Source organism: Meriones unguiculatus, chromosome 3 (genome assembly GCF_030254825.1).
Source record: "Meriones unguiculatus strain TT.TT164.6M chromosome 3, Bangor_MerUng_6.1, whole genome shotgun sequence".
In the NCBI taxonomy this organism is placed as follows: Eukaryota; Metazoa; Chordata; class Mammalia; order Rodentia; family Muridae; genus Meriones; species Meriones unguiculatus.
In genome coordinates, this window is record NC_083351.1 from 43,405,454 (window position 1) to 43,424,137 (window position 18,684).

The following is an 18,684-nucleotide window of genomic DNA, read 5'->3' on the forward strand; positions in this document are numbered from 1 at the left end:
AAGTCTGCTAAAAAGTAACCTTCCTGAATATGCAACAATGCTTAAGACAGTGCTTATAGGGAAATGTAAATTGAAAACACAGTGAGATCTGACTTCACACACACTTAAATTTGAAAGCACTAACAAGCGTGTAGTGGAATCAAACTGAATACACTGACTTTAGAGCCATAAAATGTAAGAGCCACTTTGGAAAAATTTGGGAGTTTCCTACAGAGTAATACATTTGATGATCCAACCATCTACCCTATCTTACTCCAAAGGAAGTGAGACCAAATGTCCACACAAAGACATATGCAAAAGTTTATAGAAGCCTTATACAGAAAAGCCAGTTGAAAACAACCTAATTTTCATCAGCAAGTAAATAAATGAAAGTGGAATATTGCTGAGCAACAAAAATGAGCCAATCACTGGCACACGGAGCAACACATAAAGATCTCAACAGCTGTACACTTAGAGAATTAACACAGGTACAGAAGACAGGCGCATACTATCTGATTGGATTCATAAGGACTATAAAAAAGTGAAACAGCAAAGACTGAAGCCAGGCCACTGGTTATCAGAGGTTACAGGTGGAAGAGAAAGGGGCCACAGATGTCAACACTGCGAAAATGGTTGGAGTCACACCATTGTGTCCTACGAAAAATCCAACCACATACCTTTAGAGAGGTAAATTTTACAGAGTGTAAATCATACATCAATAAACCCAACAACAAACAATCTCTTTCTCTTATAACAACTAAAATACCCCACAAATACAACTATGCTTTAGAAGATATAAGGATTGCATATTATAAAGCCCGATATGGTAGTATTCCCTGAGAGGGGATACTGTTGGTAAATATGCAATCATTACTTAGCAATTCTGTCAATCTACTCTGCCAGGCTCCTATTAACTACAACAAATGTTTAGTGGGCATCTATCACATTTCATGTGCAGAAGATTCAGGAGTGAATAAGAAAGGCATAGAACCCATTCTCAGGAGCACTCTAGCAGAGAAAGTGAGGAAACACAACATGGGAAGGAGGTTCCCTCTGATGAAACATCTCTAGAATAAAGTGAGAGGCTGGGCCAGCCTTATGCAGCCCACCAAGGGTCACTTAGATATCAGCCAGTATTATAAGTTTGTTTCACTTTTCCCTAAAACAAACTGGAAAGCCACTAACAAAAGAAAGAGAAAAAGAGAGAGAAAGAAAAAGAGAAAGGGAAGGAGGGAGGAAGAAAGGAAGGAAGGAAAGGAGAGATAGAGGGAGGCATTTTGACATTTTGAACTTGACATACGTATTTCAAAGAGAGCTGAGACAAGAGAACTAGCAAAAAGCAGAAGGAAGAAACAATAAAAGGCAGAAGAATACAGCCCTGAGTTGGCATAGTCAACTCAGAAAAGCCAGAGCTTCTCCCGAGACCACCCCTACCCCCTACCCCTAGCATTCAGTCTGTTGAAGAACATGCAGGAGAGGAAGTGAGTGTGTGGACACACTGTCACTAGAAACCACTGGGCCATGGGAACAGGAGGTTGGGCCTGGCCTGTCCCTTCCTGCAAGAACACAACCACGACTCCAATGTTGAGCTCCACGAGAGTCACGCAACCCCTGACTGGCAACGTCTTAGCCAATGCCGATTTCCCAACAGCTGAAGTCCCCAAGCAGTGACCACACCAAGCGTCACGTCTCACTGGGACTGAGAAATTGGTCCTTATGGACAGGAAAGGAGCGGGGGCTCCCAAGTTTGTTCTCCGTTTAATAGCTGTACTCTTAGACCAAGTCCCTGGGGATTTAGGAAAATCCCCATCATAGTCTCCTGCAGTCTTACAGGCTGAGATGCTGAGGACCCTCAGAGGCAAATTACTTACCTACACTTAGGAGCTGGCACTCAGGTGGCTCTTAAACCACTTTTTTGAGAACAGTCACATGCCTCTTCCCACTTAGCGATTTCTCTTAAGACTCTGTTAATTCTTCTGAATGCATTTCTCTTACCGGTTCCATCCAAATAGTTCATAAACTTAGCATGCGCACTCAGCAACTAATTTTCATTTTTGGAAAGCAACGGTTATATGACAGGTATTCTCCCAAACTTTTAATAAATACATGCATATGTTTCTCTCATATGAATATCATAGAGAAACAGTGCAAACTCTGCTCTCTAAGACAAATTTTTATTTCCACAGTTAGCACAAACAAGATGTATGTTGACCATAACTGCAGGCATACCTTAATACAACTGTCTGTAGACCTCCTTTTCTTAGAGGAGGTAAAATGGGCAAATAAAAACTGTGTAATCTGTGGTGCTTTGGATCCCTAAAGGGTGGGGCAGTAAAGCACAAGGCAGCAGGAAAGCCCAACTGTAGCAGATATGCAAAGATGCTGAGCTCAACTGACTGTGTACTCACAACACACTCATGCAAGAACAAGAAGCATAGATGAGGCTTAGGCCTCGTCCCCAGAGGGTTGTGCAAGGTCCTGAAGACATGGTATGAAACCTGTAAGTCCAACAGCGTGTGTGTGCTTAAGAAAAGGCCTGCTCTCTAAGAGCCTCTCAGAGCCTAGGTCTGTGGATCCGGAGCCATGTTCAGGGAAAAGCCTAATGAGGTTACTAAAGGCCAAGAGACCCAGCCGGCACAGGCTCTCTGCACCCATGATTCAAGACCAGATGGGCTGCTGTGGAGTGGGAGGGATTGTGAGACATCCTATAATTTCTCCGAGGCTCATGCACCAGCTTAATACATATGCCTGAAGCTAAACTGGCTTCCTTGATATAGCCTCCCTGTCCTCCAGTCACAGGCTCACTACCCAGAAGCCTTCCTTGTTAGTGGTCCCTTAACGCGGCCCCTCCCAACACCTCCAACCATCTCATAAACCTACAGTTCCTGTGGAACAGCCCTGACTTACAGAGACCTAAAATAAAGATGGACCACAAGCTGGCACCCAGATAACCCAGAAATGATGTTGCTACCTAAAGGTAATATTTTTAACACTAAAATTCGTTAAAACAAAAAGGTGCAAGGTCTTTAAGATAAAAAAAAAAAATCAACCTCAAAATTAATTCACCCTGTCACTCCAGGAGAACCTCACTATTTCAGAAGAGGTTCTGCTAAGAACCACCCAGTTAAAAACACAGAAGCTGTGCGTGCTGTTAAAAACCAACAATTAGAATTAGGAAGGCAGGAGGGTTCAAAGTACCTAATGCATCGCACATACTTCCTGACGCATAACAGTAAGATGATAAACAGCTGCACGCATTTTTCCCCAACCTGGGACACATATCCAACTCCCAAGACAAAATTCTTTGCTTAGAGCTTAATTCTCAAAACAGGAGCTATGAAATAAAAAGTAAAAATGAAAACTAACAGCTGAAATAAGAAAGGATGAATGGTGTGGCAATCTCACCTTTGAGAAGCAATTCCTCGTTAAGGAATTCCTCGTGCTGTTGACAATCCTACAAGATAACCTAAAAGTCTAAAGCTACACCCGTCATGTCACTGATAGTTAGTCAATGACCCTATTTACCGCCCTCAGTGTTGCAGTGTTGCTTTCAGCTACATAAATGGCTTCGGGACTTTTTTAACCGCCTAAAAGCCAGGCTTTTCTGGAAGCAGGTATGTACTGAGCCCAAATCATTCTTTCTCTGTGGTAAAATTAGGGGGAAATTCTAACAAAATGCCAGAGATCAGCCCTCACCTCCCACTGATTTCAACTAAACAAATACAGAGCAAACTTCCAAGGAAGAATTTAGCAAATAATGCAAGTATCTGCTTATTCCCTGGTTAGGGGGATGTAGCACGTAAGAAAATAATCCTTCTTTTAGTCAAGAAATCAACCTATCAGCATGACTGACTCATCATAAGGAGAAATGTAAAAAAAAAAAAAAAAAAAAAAAAAAAAAATTCTCAACTGTGATCGGGACTCTAGATGAGTAAGCAAAGACTATTACATTCCTTTCCCCTGACCTACAAGCTGCCTGCAGGCACTGATTTGCAGACAAACTTGACTGGATAATGCTCCCTGTTGTTCTAAGATGGTTTTCCAAGAACATTTTGGGAGAGGTGGTCCAGTGGCGTATTAGTAGCAATCACTGTCTCTGAAGGATGCTCTCATGCGGCACCAAAAAAAAGGCGCTTCGAGGAGTTGGGGAGGGGATAGTTACTGACTCTGGTACCCTAAAGACTGCAGCCCTGAAGCCTCAGCATAAAACAGAGCTAGCAATGTATGCAAAACATTTATCTAGCTCCTGGAAGAAGAAAGTGAGCCCAGTACATTGTTATTGCAATGTAATGACGAGTGCCACCCACTTCAGAGTGAAGCTTTCATCCAGGGCGGGGCTGGGCGTGGCAGGCAATTAACGGGATCTCTCTCTCCTCTTTTGGTCCACAAGGAGAATACCGTTTCCTTCAAGGGCTCTCCAGAGCCCACAGGAGCACTCTCTAGTTCCCAGAGCACTGAGTGAAATGAAACTTACCTTGGTGTCCCTGATGGCACTTCAGGATACCAAGGTTTTGCCATAAAATCCCTTTCCGGGGTGTCTCTACTATCTCCACATGGTCCCATCATCCAGTTATTTTTCTATAGCCGACAGCTACTTTCCAGTAGGTCTTGCTTGGGTACCGCCTACAGATTCCTCTGTCCCATTTCCTCTAGCCTCTACATTAATTTACCTTAGAAACCTGGGCTTCAATCCTGCATCTCTTTTTCAGATCTGCTCACACTCTTCTCCAGCTGACTGACCTACCAACTAGGCCCTGCCAATGATAAGGTGTTTAATGGCCCTAAGCCACAACACTATTTCAAGCTAGGCTAAAAACAAACAATAACAACAAAACTAAGTTCAAATTGGACAGCATTTCAGATGATTTTCCTTAACGGTGTCTCTCATTGTTAGGAATTAAATTAGTCTCAAAAAAAAGCAATACGATCTTTTTTTTTTTTTTTTTTTTTTTTTTTTTTTTTCCTTTTGAGACAGGGTTTCTCTGTGTAATAGCCCTGGCTGTCCTGAACTGTAGATCAGGCTGTCCTGGAGCTCACAGAGATCCACCTGCCTCTGCCTCCCTCTGCTGGGATTTAAATGTGTGCGACCCCACAGCCAGCCAATACAATCTTCAACTGACCAGGCTGAGGCTCATGTGAACATACCAATTGAAAAGAACCCCTTCCCTGAGAGCTCATGCCAAAATATAAAACGTTCAGTAGTGTTCAGGAGCCTTGAACTCTAAGTCCATGGGTTCAACACAAAGACGTACTAAACGAACTTTTCAATAGCCACAGACAGCTTTTTACCTCAACACTTGACTGCCTTCACTCACGCAAACAGAGCGCTTGTCCAAGGCCAGCTTAGAGAGCAGATGACTGACACCAGGACCCTTCTGCAGACTGCCCTTTTACCAGCCGGCAACTAAAGTAAGACAAGCAGATGCCACGTGTCCCAAGCATGTCAGTTTCACTGCCCAGCAAGCACCAGCTAACTAGACACGTGAGACTTTCATCAGGTTGCCAGCTCAGGCATGAGCATGGGTCCTTCTCTCCAGTTGGACACCTTCTCCACCAAAAGCCAAACAAGCCGCTTTGCTGGCTGCCAAGCTAGCAGAGGAGCAGAAGGAGGAGTAAGACCACAACTGATTCTCAAAAACAAAACTCTGAGGGTGTGTTCATTCTTAATTTTTTGTATTGACAATGCAAACACTGTTATTTGAGGTTTGGGAGGATCCCATAAAAAGAAAATTCATCTCAACTGAACGCAGTATTATCAAGATTCTATGCATACCTTTCTCTAGAAATGACTCTGTTATTAAGATTCCACAAATCAAATACTCAGGGTACCAAAGGAAAAGTATTCAGGGGAAAATGGAACTAAACTACTGGGTGGGACTTCTGCTAGCTCCTTCAAACAAACAAACAAAACAACAACATCAACAAAAACCACTGTGATTTTTATGTTGCCAGTTCAAAATTCACCCACTCCAGTCTCCAAGCAATGGGACTGGACGTACTAAGTGCTTACATCCATCGGTGAGAGCCAGTGTCCCCAAACTGAGCTCTGTTTGAGGACAGAGCGCCCCCTTGGTCTCTGAAGGCACATCTACTCACGCCCCTAGGAGAGCCACTCTCTGATTATGTGACATGTGGCTTGAATGGCAAACCTGGAAAAAGGCATCGTTGCCATTGAATTTGTAAAGCCCATTAAGACTGACAACGGCTTATTAACACAACCTGACCAAAGGCTTTCTTTACTTTGAATTCAAGTTCTTATTACAACTACCACTATCATTAACGGGTTTTTGTTGTTGTTGTTGTTTTAAATACACCCACAAAACACTGTAGATTAAAGCATATCCCTAAAAAGGTGTGAAAAACAGAAACTATGCGGAAGAGGCTATTGTACTTTTTAAAGTGTTTACACCTCTAAATCACTTAATGAGTTACTGCATGCCTATCCATAACAGTAAGTTGATACATAACTCAAAATATTTAACTGTGGCGCATCACAGATGAGAACATCATCTCAAATCACAGCTGCCTCAGAAAGGGAAATGGAACTGGGCTAGGAGGACTGCTTGTTCTACCGAGTCATCCAGCCTAAATAGTTTAAACATGCACCAAAATTTATCAATGTACCACAGAGATGTTCACTGCATTATCGGTTTCTAACACCTTTCTGAGAACATCCCATTTGTTTGAGTAGTTTTAAAACACAGGAAGCAAGCAGCACCCACTCCCTTAGCTGACTTTTTCAAGTTAGTGTTTGTCAAATTCCCTATTACAGAGACTCATTAAGCCTAAGGGGGAAACTGAGTCAAAGACCTGAGTTAGAGACACATGCATGACAGAGGAGACAAATGCTAATTACAACTTTGAAAGCCAAGTGCATGGCATGGTGACTTTTATGGTTCCAGAATGGAAGGGAGCTGTAGTTTCACGCGTCTTGTGAGGAGGGGACCCTGTTTCTGTCAGGTCTAAAGGAAGCTTGCAAAGTCTAAAGAATTTTGTATTTCTTTTCCAAAATAGATTTTTCTTAAAGGATTTTTATCCCTCTTTGTTTTAGAGAGCAAATGTGACATTCCACCACTGCCAACAACAAACATATACTGTTTTTTGTTTTTTTGTGTGTTTTTTTTTGGGGGGGGGTTACAGTTTGTGTATGACAAAACGCAGTGCAGCTGAAGACCTGCCTGTGAAAGCCGTTTCATAGCTGAGACTTTCACTTTCTGACTTCTTGCATTTTTAAAATACACTGCTTGGCCCACTATTTGTAGGAAACTACTCTGAGGTCACTCACGACTCACAAATAATTGACTGAAACAAGAGTATCAGATTCATTTAAAACCAAGGTTTGTTTTTGTTTTTCATTGAGAATTGAGCAAATATTACTGCTCCAGGTTTTACACTGCGTTGTAAGCAAGGCCCCTTCCAGGAGAGACCTTGGCTGACAGCCCCAGAGCAACAATGGAAATATAATACAGATTATAGTTTCTGATAAGAATGACAGCAAACGAAAACACAGAATTCCCTTTCACAGCACCTAAAATTGTACCAGTGATTCAATGTGCACAGTTTGGACCTCTGGAACTGAATTCAAGTCTCAAATCAGCCACTCGGAAAGCCAAAGACCCATTATAGCCTACTTTCTTAATCTGTAGAATTGATGCAATGAATAAGTTTGTTTTGAAGATTAATGTTTTCTGAGAACACTTGGAACACCACTTGGCACAGAGTACCATGTAAGTGTTTATTAAGACACAAACATGTCTATAACTTTGGTATTCTAGATGTTTTCATTTGCATACTTAAAGGCGGTCTCCAATATTTTTAGTGCAAGCACATTCCCAGTACAACTAAATCAAGCAAGTGTTAAGACTGGCCTTTTAAAACTTCATGTCAGAATAATAGGAACACTACATTTCCGTTATTTATTTAACATCTAGACCATATACAAAAATGAATTTATACTTGAATGTTTAGAAGTGCCAAAGCAATGTGCGTTTTTGATAATTTTCCAAAAATTCTTAGTGTAAGAGTTTAAAGGAATGCCCATTTAATGATCTTAGAAATAAAAAATAATTAAAAAAACAAAGCAAAACAAAACAAAGCTCTAACAATTAGAAATGTGCACACACAAGCATCCTGGTTGACAAGGTGGAAAAACCATGCCTAAAAAGAAGAAATATAAATGTAAAACTCCTCTGGCTCCTCCCCACACAAGTAAGACAGCACACAGCTGGGTTGCTGAGTTTCATTTATTTTTAATGTTTGCACCGGGGGCTTCCATGAGAAGTGGAAAACCAACAAAGCCCAACCATCCTTTCCAATTCCACACTAATTCATCATCTCCCACAAAACACGAGCAAGTTCCAAATCAAGATGCATCGGAGGTGGTCATGACACGCCTGCCCTTAGGTGCTGATAGAAATACTCTAAGGGGCTGGATTTCAAACACTCATCTTCAGGAAGAGAAGCATCACAGACATCTGAACACCAGTCAGTCCAGAACAGACTTTTACAACGGGAACATGAATTACCCTATGGTAGCGTTTCTTGCTCCAAAAAAGAGCCTATGAGCACTATACTACATTGGCTGGAAAATTTCTTCCCTCTCCCCTCTGATTCAACTTGTTCTCACACAAGTAATAATCAGCTCTGTGCATCACGTCGTTTTAAAAAAAAAAAAAATCTCTCTTTTAATGACTTAGGACAGCACTGAGGAAAAAACATGCATACAAAAGAAACTGTAATTTATCTTTATTATTTTGTACACTATCAACTCAGAAATATTCTCTACACTGAATATGCTTTCTTTGATGTGGGAGAAGTTTTTGCAAAGATGGGAACAGCAATAAGGTGCTCTTGTGCTTGTAATTAGAATACAAAAAAAATGGGCTGAAAGAAATGGGCAGAGGAGAAAACAAGGACTTTTTAACTGGCAATACCTGGGCCTGCGTTCCAAGCCATGACTATAAGAGAACTTCCAGGAGGGGTGTGTTTTCTATCCTGGGAGGGAGGGGTCCGGGGGTCGAGGGGAGTCTCAGGTATGCTTTAAGGACGTGGGGACGGAGCCATAGAAAGTTACATACAAAATCTCTTTAAGGAAGTTTTGGACTTTGGGTTTGTTTCTGCGGCGGTGGTTCTGGAACCCTGAATCATGTACAAGCTAGACAAACACTCAACCATAACCTACATCCCAAACCAAGAAGTTTTCCTTTAAAAAAATAAAAATAAAAAATCAACCTGTCCTCTATTGTACATTTATCCTGCCCACTCCCCTTAAGGGATGTCATTGAAAAGTCTTGTTTGTTTTGGTTTGTTTTTTAATGATGGCACCAGAGTAGCAAAAGAAGAAAACTGATTGTTTCTAGTGCCAGACACTTTTTCTCCTTAAAAAATGTTTAATAAGTATTTCTCTCCTTTCCGGTCGGTAAGTGCAGAAAAACAAGAGTAGGCACCTACTCATCAGTAGGCCTGTCATCAGCAAACACCCCTAAATGAGCAGTGCCTCATTTAGCAACGGCCTGGGAGTCAGGAAACGCAAGGACAAAAAAAGAAAAAAAACCTAGACCAGTTTCCCGGCCCTCAGGGCTCCTCCTAGTTTGGAACCACCAGTTTTGACCGGATTCACAGTGAAGGGGAAGAACTCTCACTCTTGCACCGCGCCATACCTAGGCCACCCGGCCAGGAGGCGCTGCGGGCCAGTCTCCAGGGGCCACCCGCAGGCCGCCCAGCCCCCACCCCCTGGCGGCGGAGCCCGGCCCAACACCCGAGTTCTGCGCCGCCCGCCGGGGTTACTCGCGGTCATTCGGCTGCACAGCCTCGTCCCAGCTTCTCTACCGGTGCCCGGCCCGAAGGCTCCCCAGGGGACAATCAGCAAAAAGCAAGATGATGGACCAGGGGGTTGGGGGGAAATGGGCACCCCCGTTTCGGGTTTCTGCGGACTCTCCTAAGTTTTCTGCCTTTAGAAGGAACAAAAGTCGTCTCCCACTTTGCGCCAGGGGCTGCAGCTCTCCAGGGTGCAGGAAGGCTTTGGGCAGGACCCCCGGGTCGAACAAAGCCCCGAGGCCTCGAGCTCGCAATAACACAAAAGATCACGTTTGGGACAATTCCTACCAGAGTTGTTTGGAAATAAGGACACGCCGCCCAGTCCTGGGGTGGGGATCACCAAGTCAGGGACCAACACAAACCAATTAAATAATGGAGTGGGGGCTCAGAGGTAACACTTGTGGGCGATTGCCAACCCGGAGCCAGACAATGGGAGACGCTCCTAGCGGATCCTCACCTCCCCACCCCTGTGGCTGCGCCCCTAGGACGCCCGGGAACCCTGTCTCCTGCTGCGCTCGAGAGGCGGATCTCTGCGCCCGGAGATTCTCTGCCGGGTCTCCGGTTCGGGAGACCCGGCTGCTGCAGTTCTGCGCCCCAGGGTCGCCACGGCCTGTCCAGGACATCCTCTCCCCGGTAATGCAGCCCTGATCTATTTACACCCCTAGAGGTAGAGAATACGGGGGTGGAGGGGCAGAGACCCTGAAACGGAGAGCCTCCCAAGGCTTCCTTGGCCCCCCAAACAAAATGCCCAAGTCACTGAAGGACCTCTTACCTGTTTTCCACTTTGCCGTTTGTATTTGTTTTCCCCCAGCCCTGCACAAACCCTTCCAGAAAAGGGAGAGAAAGTGGGGGGGGGGGGAGAAACAGGGAGCAGAGCAGCTCCCCAAGCCGGCTGTGGCTGCGCGGGTGCCGCGGCGACCCCTACCCAGCTTTGCACTGCGCCGCGGAGGGAGAAGTGGGCTCGGCCGGTCCCGGCCGGATCGCTCGCCCTCGGAATTGCTGGGTTTTGCCGCGACTAGTTCCTTTTATAGATTCGGCTGTGCCGAGCGCCGGGGTTACTACCGGTCAAACGCTGCTCTCTGCCTCTTCCCCCGCCCCCTTCCCGGCCTCTGTTTATGTAGTTCAGTCACTCAGCAGAAAGCACGTGGAGCCGGGGCCCGCCCCTTAAACCGGCGACAGTGCGCCGCTTTGGGCACCCAGGGCGCATGGTGCAAGCCTTGTGGGGTCCTCTTCCGTAGCCCCCGCCCTGACCTGCCAACCCCGGGCGGGCGGGAAACTCCAGGCTTGAGCAGTGCCTAAGTCTCCGAGTTCCCGGCAGCAGAGGGAATGGGGAAAAAAAAAAAAAACCGCTTCCTCTAAACTCTTGCTCTCTGCAATTGTTTGATTCTTGTTGGTTGGTTGGTTGGTTGGTTGGCTGGTTGGTTGGCTTTATTTTGGTTAGTTTTTGTTTTGGGGTTGTTTGTTTGTTGCGTCTTGTTTTGTTTCTCTCTGTCTCCCCTTGTCAGTTTACACAGCCCCCAGGTTGGAAAGGAAGCGTGATCTCTCCAATCATTGTCTTTTCCTTCTTTTCCTTTCAAAAGTCCTGGACTGGGGAGAGAGAAGATGAAGTTACAGAGTGAATATGGCCTGATTTTGGTTTCTGCCTCATCTCTTGACTTGGTTTTCGAAAGAAGTCCTGCTACCTTCAAGAGTCCCAGTCTGTACCTCCTACACACACACACACACACACACACACACACGCACATGCACACACGCGCACACACACACACACACACACACTAGTCTGGCACTAGGTAACTGTAAGCCACAACCAAAATCAGCTGTGGTCACAGGTGTGGGTTTTGATGTCAAACTGGACCACAGTTAGATGATGTTTTTCTGCCTCATTTTATTTTATTTATTTTAATTGGGACAATCTCAAGTAGTCTGGTGATAAACTCAATTGCCTTGAATTCCTGATTCACTTACCTCCAAAGGCCTAAAATTACAGGAACCAGGCAGCAGACCCAGTTTGTACAGTTCAGGGAGATGAAGCCAGCTTCTTGCATACTAGGCAATCACTCTGCCAGCTGAGCTACATCCTTGGATTTTTGTCTCCTGTCTTTCAAGAAATGAATGTTGTTGGAACCTTGAAATCCCTGCAAGTAGGGGACCATAAACAGGGTCCCACCGACTGAGCAACGATGACATTTTTTGTGACACCCATCCACAGCCTATAAGCTACCTCCTGTGCCAGACTTTCAAAAATCCAGCGCTAGCTAAGAGTTTAAAATAATGTCTGTGACCGTCTGTGTACAGAGGAAAATGCCTAAGGGGAAAGCCATTGTTCTCCACACGGTTTTAGGAAGAGATTAGGCCTCCATGTCTCCTGGGCCTCTCTATCTCTTACCTCACTTCCTCCATATCTCACCGTGCTTAAAATTCTAACACACACACACACAATTTTTGTAGTTTGGAGGGCACAGTTCCCAAGAGTACTCCTATTAAGTTCAATTCCCAGAATCCACATGATGGCTCACAACCACCTGTTAACTCCAGTTTCAGGAGCTCTGACAATATGTTCTGACCTCCATCCACAGGCACCAGGCATGTTATGTGGTGCACACACATGCATATAAGCAAAACGCTCATGTTCATAAATTAAATCATTTTTTAATCTTAAAAATAAAAGTTAACTTCCTGGGGTTCTGTAATAGGGAACACAACATAAATCAAGCTGTTAGGATGCTGGAAAAGAGCAAAGACTAGAAAGAAAGAAGACCCAGGCAGAGCTTCCCTGTATCCTCACTATGTGAAGACAACGGCTCCAACGCCAAACTGGATCCCTTTAACTAAGAAGCCCTGTGTGGTTAAGAATCTGCCCCAATCAACTCTCACTGCAATGAAGGCACAAACACACTGCAATGTTGGGACTGTTTGTAAGCATTTTGTGAATCTCTACCCTTAAACCCCTATAGAGAGGGGTAGTGGTGGCACACACCTTTAATCCCAGCAGAAGCAGGTGGATCTCTGTGATTTCAAGGCCAGCCTGGTCTACAAAGCAAGTCCAGGGAAGACAGGACTGTTGTACAGAGAAATCCTGTCTCGAAAAACAAAACAAAAACCCTTTAGAGCAGGCATGTATGGGGGCACAGACCTTTAGTCTCCGCCCTGGGGAGGCAGAGGCAGGTGGATCTCTATCTCTGAGTTTGAGGCCCTGTCTTGAAAAACAAAACAAACAAGAACCCTACAGAGATCAAATGCTTCAGCCAAGTTACTGGGGACATTATTCCGTTGACACCAAGTAGCATGCTCTGTCAGTGCAACAGTATCATAGGATACAACTGCTGGATTTCAACAGTTCCAGCTTAGTGAGATCACACTTCTGAGAGAAAAAAGTTTCAAAGAGGGAATCTCTCAGCCTTTGAGTGTCTCTGGTTGGTTTATTCCTGAAGATACTTTCAAGAGTTTTCCCTACCACATTCTCTGATCCCTATAACGCCTTCACCAAACACCAAACCTTGTCCCAGGAAGCCCTTTCTACGTAAGCAGGAAGGCCTCTCTTTGTTAATGTTGCTCTCAAGAAGAGGATTCCACAAATGTGCCCTGGGTAGCTTGAGGTTCTATTCTGAGATGACCCTGGGATCTTCTAATTACAGACTTGACCTTCAGGCAGCTGTGGCTGCACAGACCTTGTGAGAGGTCATTGAGAAGCCAGAAGCTCAATTTTATCATCCCACGAAGGCTTTTAAATCAAGATTCCCTGAAAGGTAGTGCTTGGAAGATGCTTTTACTACATATCATGCTGCCTAGAGTCTACAAATGCCTAGCTTAAAATAGAGATTTTTTTTAATAATTTTTTATTTTTTGAGAATTTTTTTTAAATGAGATGATTTTCACCACATGTGTGTTTCTTGCCTGCTATACCTGCCATTTGGTTCCTAGCAGCTGAAAAAATAAAACATTGCAGAGAATCAGTGAAGAATTTCTAATAACATAAACAAAATTATCTTTCAAGATGAATTTTAGTGATTGAGGAAGCCTACTTGTCAGAATATTGGAGAATGAAATATAGCTCAAACTTTTAAAAAGAGGACTAGAGAGATGGCTTAGTCAAGTTTTTACCATGCAAGCATGAAGACCTGAGTTCATATCCCCAGAACCCACATAAAACACCAGATGTGGTATGCCAATAATGCCAGCGTTGGAGGGGTGGAGATGGAAGATGAATGGATCCAGCTGGTCAGCCAGTCTAACAGAATCAGTGAGCTCCAGGATCCATGAAAGACTCGTCCATAAATAAACAAATAAGCTAAATAGCAATTGACGAAGATACCTGATGTTGATTTCTAGCTTCCAAATGTGCATACACACACACACACACACACACACACACACAAGCACACTCATGCACATATGCACATACATCCCCACCCTACCTTTTCCCCATAATAACTGATAAAGACTTACAGTTCAAATCTGAGTCAGCTTAATTCCAGTACATATCCAGACACAGAAAAAAAAAAAATCCACAAGCCATCAGTGGTCAAATGCCAGAAGTACAAGGTGTCACCTTTACAGGTGGAACAGGCTCTAAAACCACACAGACTCTGACTACAATGTGATTCCTTTTGAGTGGAGCAACGGGACCCCCCCCCCCCATATTCATGAGAATTCTATTTACACCCAAGCAAGATGCAGCACTGTTTCTATTCTGGTCTTGAAAAACATTTATTTGCAGGTTTTTTGTTTTGTTTTGTTTTGTTTTGTTTTTTGTTAGTATCAATTAGTTAGTCCAATTTGTAAACAGATGTATTCCCTGAACATTGTATAAAAAGTGAAATTATACTTTTTTCCTGGAAGCCACAGTTTCCACCTGCCTTCCTCCAAATTTTCTTTTCTTTAATGTTACAGGCAAGCTTTAGAGTCTATTTCTTGTCTTCCATTAACTTACCCCTGGGTCTCTGGCCAGGGGGAAATTCTAGACACAGAGTTCTAGACACAAGTTCCCTGGCCAGGTTGTGACACAGAGAACTGAGAATCTCTCTTTATTTTTATTATTATTATTATTATTATAAAAAATAATTGCAGAAAATACACAGAAAAATACCTAAAACTCAGGCAGACAGCTTACAACTGGTAATATTGATGACCTCTTTTAGATCCTTAGGCTATTTGATCTCTGGTATTTGACACTGTTGGCCACACCTGCCTTCCTGAAACTATTCCTTAGGTTTCATGAATCTGGTTCTCTTCTGGCTGTTCTGCCTCTTTAACCATAGTTTATGTAATCTCTCTCTCTTCTCTCTTTCTGTTTATCTCTATCTACCTCTCCCTCTCTCTCTCCCCTCACTCCCCCTCTCTTTCTCTCTGTCTGTCTGTCTCTCTCTCCCACACACACCCCCACACCACTACCACCACTACCACCAGCAGCAGTAACTAAACAACTGGCATCCATAGGGTTAACTTGAAGTTGTCAGAGTTAGGAAGATTTATACCATTTTCTTTTTTATTCCTCCTAGCTTTGATTTTATTTTGTTTTGCTTTGCTTTTGTTTTCCTTAAAAAAGCCACTAGTTAACATTTATCAACATAAAATGATGAAAACATTCTGAAAGTTACAACCCCAGCCCCCCCCCAAAAAAACCCAAAATTTCTTATCTTCCCTTTAAATCTCTCTCTTCATCTAAAGACGAAGAAAAAAGGCTTCGCTTAACAACATCATTGTCCAGTCATCTGCTCTGGGGAATCACAGTCTTGCTTAACATTTTTTTTTTTTTTTTTTTTGAGACTGCTATGAACATTTATTGTTCTTTAGTTAAAGAGATGGTAAAAGGTTACATCTGAGGCCTGCTTTTTTTGTTCTTTTTTTTTTTAATTTTTCATCAATTACACTTTATTCATTCTGCATCCCCCCATAAGCCCCTCCCTCCTCCCATCCCAATCCCACCCTCCCTCCTCCCTCTGCTTGCATGCCACTCCCCAAGTTCTGTTTTGTCTTTCTCTTCTCATTTGAAAGGACATCATGGCCAGGTCAGGGGTACTGCCTCCAAACCTTTTAAAGGTTTTGTTTCTTCGCCATCTCCACTGTCTATTTCAAGCCTGAAATGTGGCCTTCTGTATTGAAAGGCTGCTCTCTCCTTTTCCTATTTGTCCTCCCTACAGGAAAATGCTTCACTTGGGGAGGAGGAGGGAGGTAATTAAATCACACAAAACAAAAATAATCGTCGTGCTCAACCCCAAGACCTTAGCCTGCAAAATACAAAAGTAAACAAAAAAACCAACCAAACAAAAGAACTACAGTCCAAGTCTCTTAAGACAACATAGGAAGCATTTTGAATCTGTAACAGTTGAAGCTGCGTTTATGTCCGCTTCCGGCTTCATCCTCTCCTGGTCTTAACAGTTGCTTGCTGCCATCCCACAGACAGAATTGTCAGCTTCCCCAGGTGTTAGAAACCCTTCTGTTATGTCCACGTCAGCTGTCCTATTACACTGTCACTCTGGAATCTAACAGTTGTGGCATTAAGAGTAGATAAGAGAGAGTATCTAAATTGTAAATAAAATTTACCCCCAACTCAGATCTATCAACCTGCCTCCCAACAGAGTCACAGAAGGCACTTACATATAAGTAGCCTTATGTGTGAAGAAAATGACTGGACTCAGGAGATTAAAAGAAGCCCAGACCAATAGAAGCTATGTATCTGCATTTTTTTCCCTTATTCAGACTCCTTTCCTGACACAGAGGAATCCATATTCCTGCCAGTGATTTTGGGGTTGAGCAGTAGTTTTATGTTTTTGCCAAGGGCTGTCCTTCTCTATGACACAAAAGACTAAGTCATTAAAAAAGAAGTGTCCCAGATCCCATTTCCTACCTCTGAAGTTTCTTTTCCCTTCCTCTCTGTGGACCCCAGGGACCCCTCCTTCCAGAGACTGGCATTTGTTGTCCTTGTAGTTATTTTGGACACTTCCTTGTGGCCCCTCCATGGATTCTCAACAATTGTTTGGACAGAGCAAATATTCATGCTATTGAAAGACCAAATGCCCAACTGTGCTGTGACTCCTCCTGTTTCCCCTTTGTGTCTGTGCTTCTGGTGAGTTGGGCTGTCCAGTAAAATCTGAGTCTTGTTTTTAGCTGCTCCCAGATTATCTATCAGAAGGGAGTTTACTCCACAGAAGTTACATTTACACTAACCTCACATGGCCATTTCTTGACTGGTTCCTTCATCCACCTCAACTGAGCAGGACAGCTGTCTGCTTAATGTTGGGTTTAGGCAGCCTTGACATGGTATCTAAATGAGAAAAGAAAACAAAATGGAGGCATCTAGACTTCAGGTGTGTGTAAGAAGTAGGTTAGAGGAAAGGGGAAAGTGCTATAATAACGAGGTAATACATACGACTGCAAGAGATCACCAGTCTAACGCCGTGGACAAGGAGACTCAGACCCACTGACTGACTGGAAGAAATTAGCCATCAGAAAATGTAAAAAACACAACACAGGGGCCAGAGAGATGGGCCAGAGTACTTGCTGCTCAAGCATGAGGACCTGGTGTGCATCTGAGCTCACACATAAAAAGCCAGGTGCAGCTGGGGTTAGAGGTGGCCGGAGAGGGCAGGGGCCATGGAGCTCCAGGCTCAGTGAGTCCCTATCTCAAGAAGACAAGGCAGAGAGAGATACCCAACATTCTCCATCAGCTTCTATATAAGCTCACAACAACAACAAATTAATCAATTAAAAAGTACTTATGACTCAGAACTTGTTAAGGAATGCTTATAAGAGTGAACATTTCAAAACCATTTATTTAATCATCTAACTGCATACAGACTCTAAACAGCCTCTGCTTTACTCACATGGTAGAATAATACACAGCCATGAGAAATTAAAATTGTATTTTCAGAAATTACTGACACATGAAACTGCTCGTGGTAAATGTTAATTGAAAAGACAAAACTACAGTTCTATGCAAATGTGATTCGTATTTCGGAGGTTTTAATATATTTGTGGTTTTACTCCTACTTAGATGTTAGCAGCAATTTTCTGTGGGTGGCAAGACTGAGTAGTAGTTTCACACATATCTGTAGTTTTCAGTTTTTCTGAGATAAACGTACAATTTTTAGCTAAGAAGAAAACACTATGAAAAACAGTTTGTAGGTGTGTATGGGAAGAGAGCATTTACAAACACAGAAAGAAAAACTGTACCTTAGCACATGAAAGCAGTTATCCCAGTGTATTTTATAAGCATGTGTGTACACTGACAAAGAACAGGAGAGAGTCTGAAGAGATAAAGGCAGTTAAGACAGCTAGACATCTTTGGTGAGTGGGTATACGGTTGTCAAAGTAGAGAGAGATTTTGAGCTAATTCTAGGCCTCTACTAGCTAGATGAAAAGCCCCAAGGCTAGAGAAATGATTCTGGGGTTAGGAGCACATCTGTGGGGCCCATGGAGATGGCTCAGCAGTTAGGAGCATTGGCTGCTCTTCCAAAGGACCCGGGTTCAATTCCCAGCACTCACATGGCAGCTCACAACTGTCTGTAACTCTAGTTCTGGAGGATCCAGCACCCTCACACAGACATACATCAAGGCAAAACACCAGTGCACATTAAGTAAGTAAATAAATAAAAATCATTTTAAAACAGAAAGAAAAGCCCAGTATATTTGAACATTTTTATTCTTAACCCAGTCTTCTAATTTTTCCCTCTTATTTGTAGAGCATATCTGTGTGTCCGTGTCTGTGTTTCTGCTCATTCGTCTACTCCGGCGTTTATGAGTTGGTCATGTAAGTTGTTGGGACTGCTTGGCATATGTCCTGTTCAATAAATGACAGCTGTTATTATCGTTGTCACCGAGTTCCTTTATCACTATTATTATCCTCAAATACAATGTAAGTATTCCTCAATGCCCATAAGAAATTAA

At 43.3% G+C, this 18,684-nt stretch overlaps 1 protein-coding gene across 3 annotated transcripts in view; it reads right to left on the reverse strand.

Moving 5' to 3' along the window:
- Abca1 (ATP binding cassette subfamily A member 1) overlaps positions 1 to 10,876 on the reverse strand; it is a 117,405-nt gene extending 106,529 nt beyond the window's left edge. The window contains exon 1 of one of the 3 annotated variants that reach the window (XM_060379913.1): positions 10,568 to 10,876. The gene's annotated coding sequence lies outside the window, so the exon portion shown is untranslated. The remainder of the gene's footprint in view (positions 1 to 10,567) is intronic. The other 2 variants (XM_060379911.1, XM_060379912.1) reach the window with 2 other exon arrangements.
- Between the last annotated feature and the right edge of the window lie 7,808 nt (positions 10,877 to 18,684).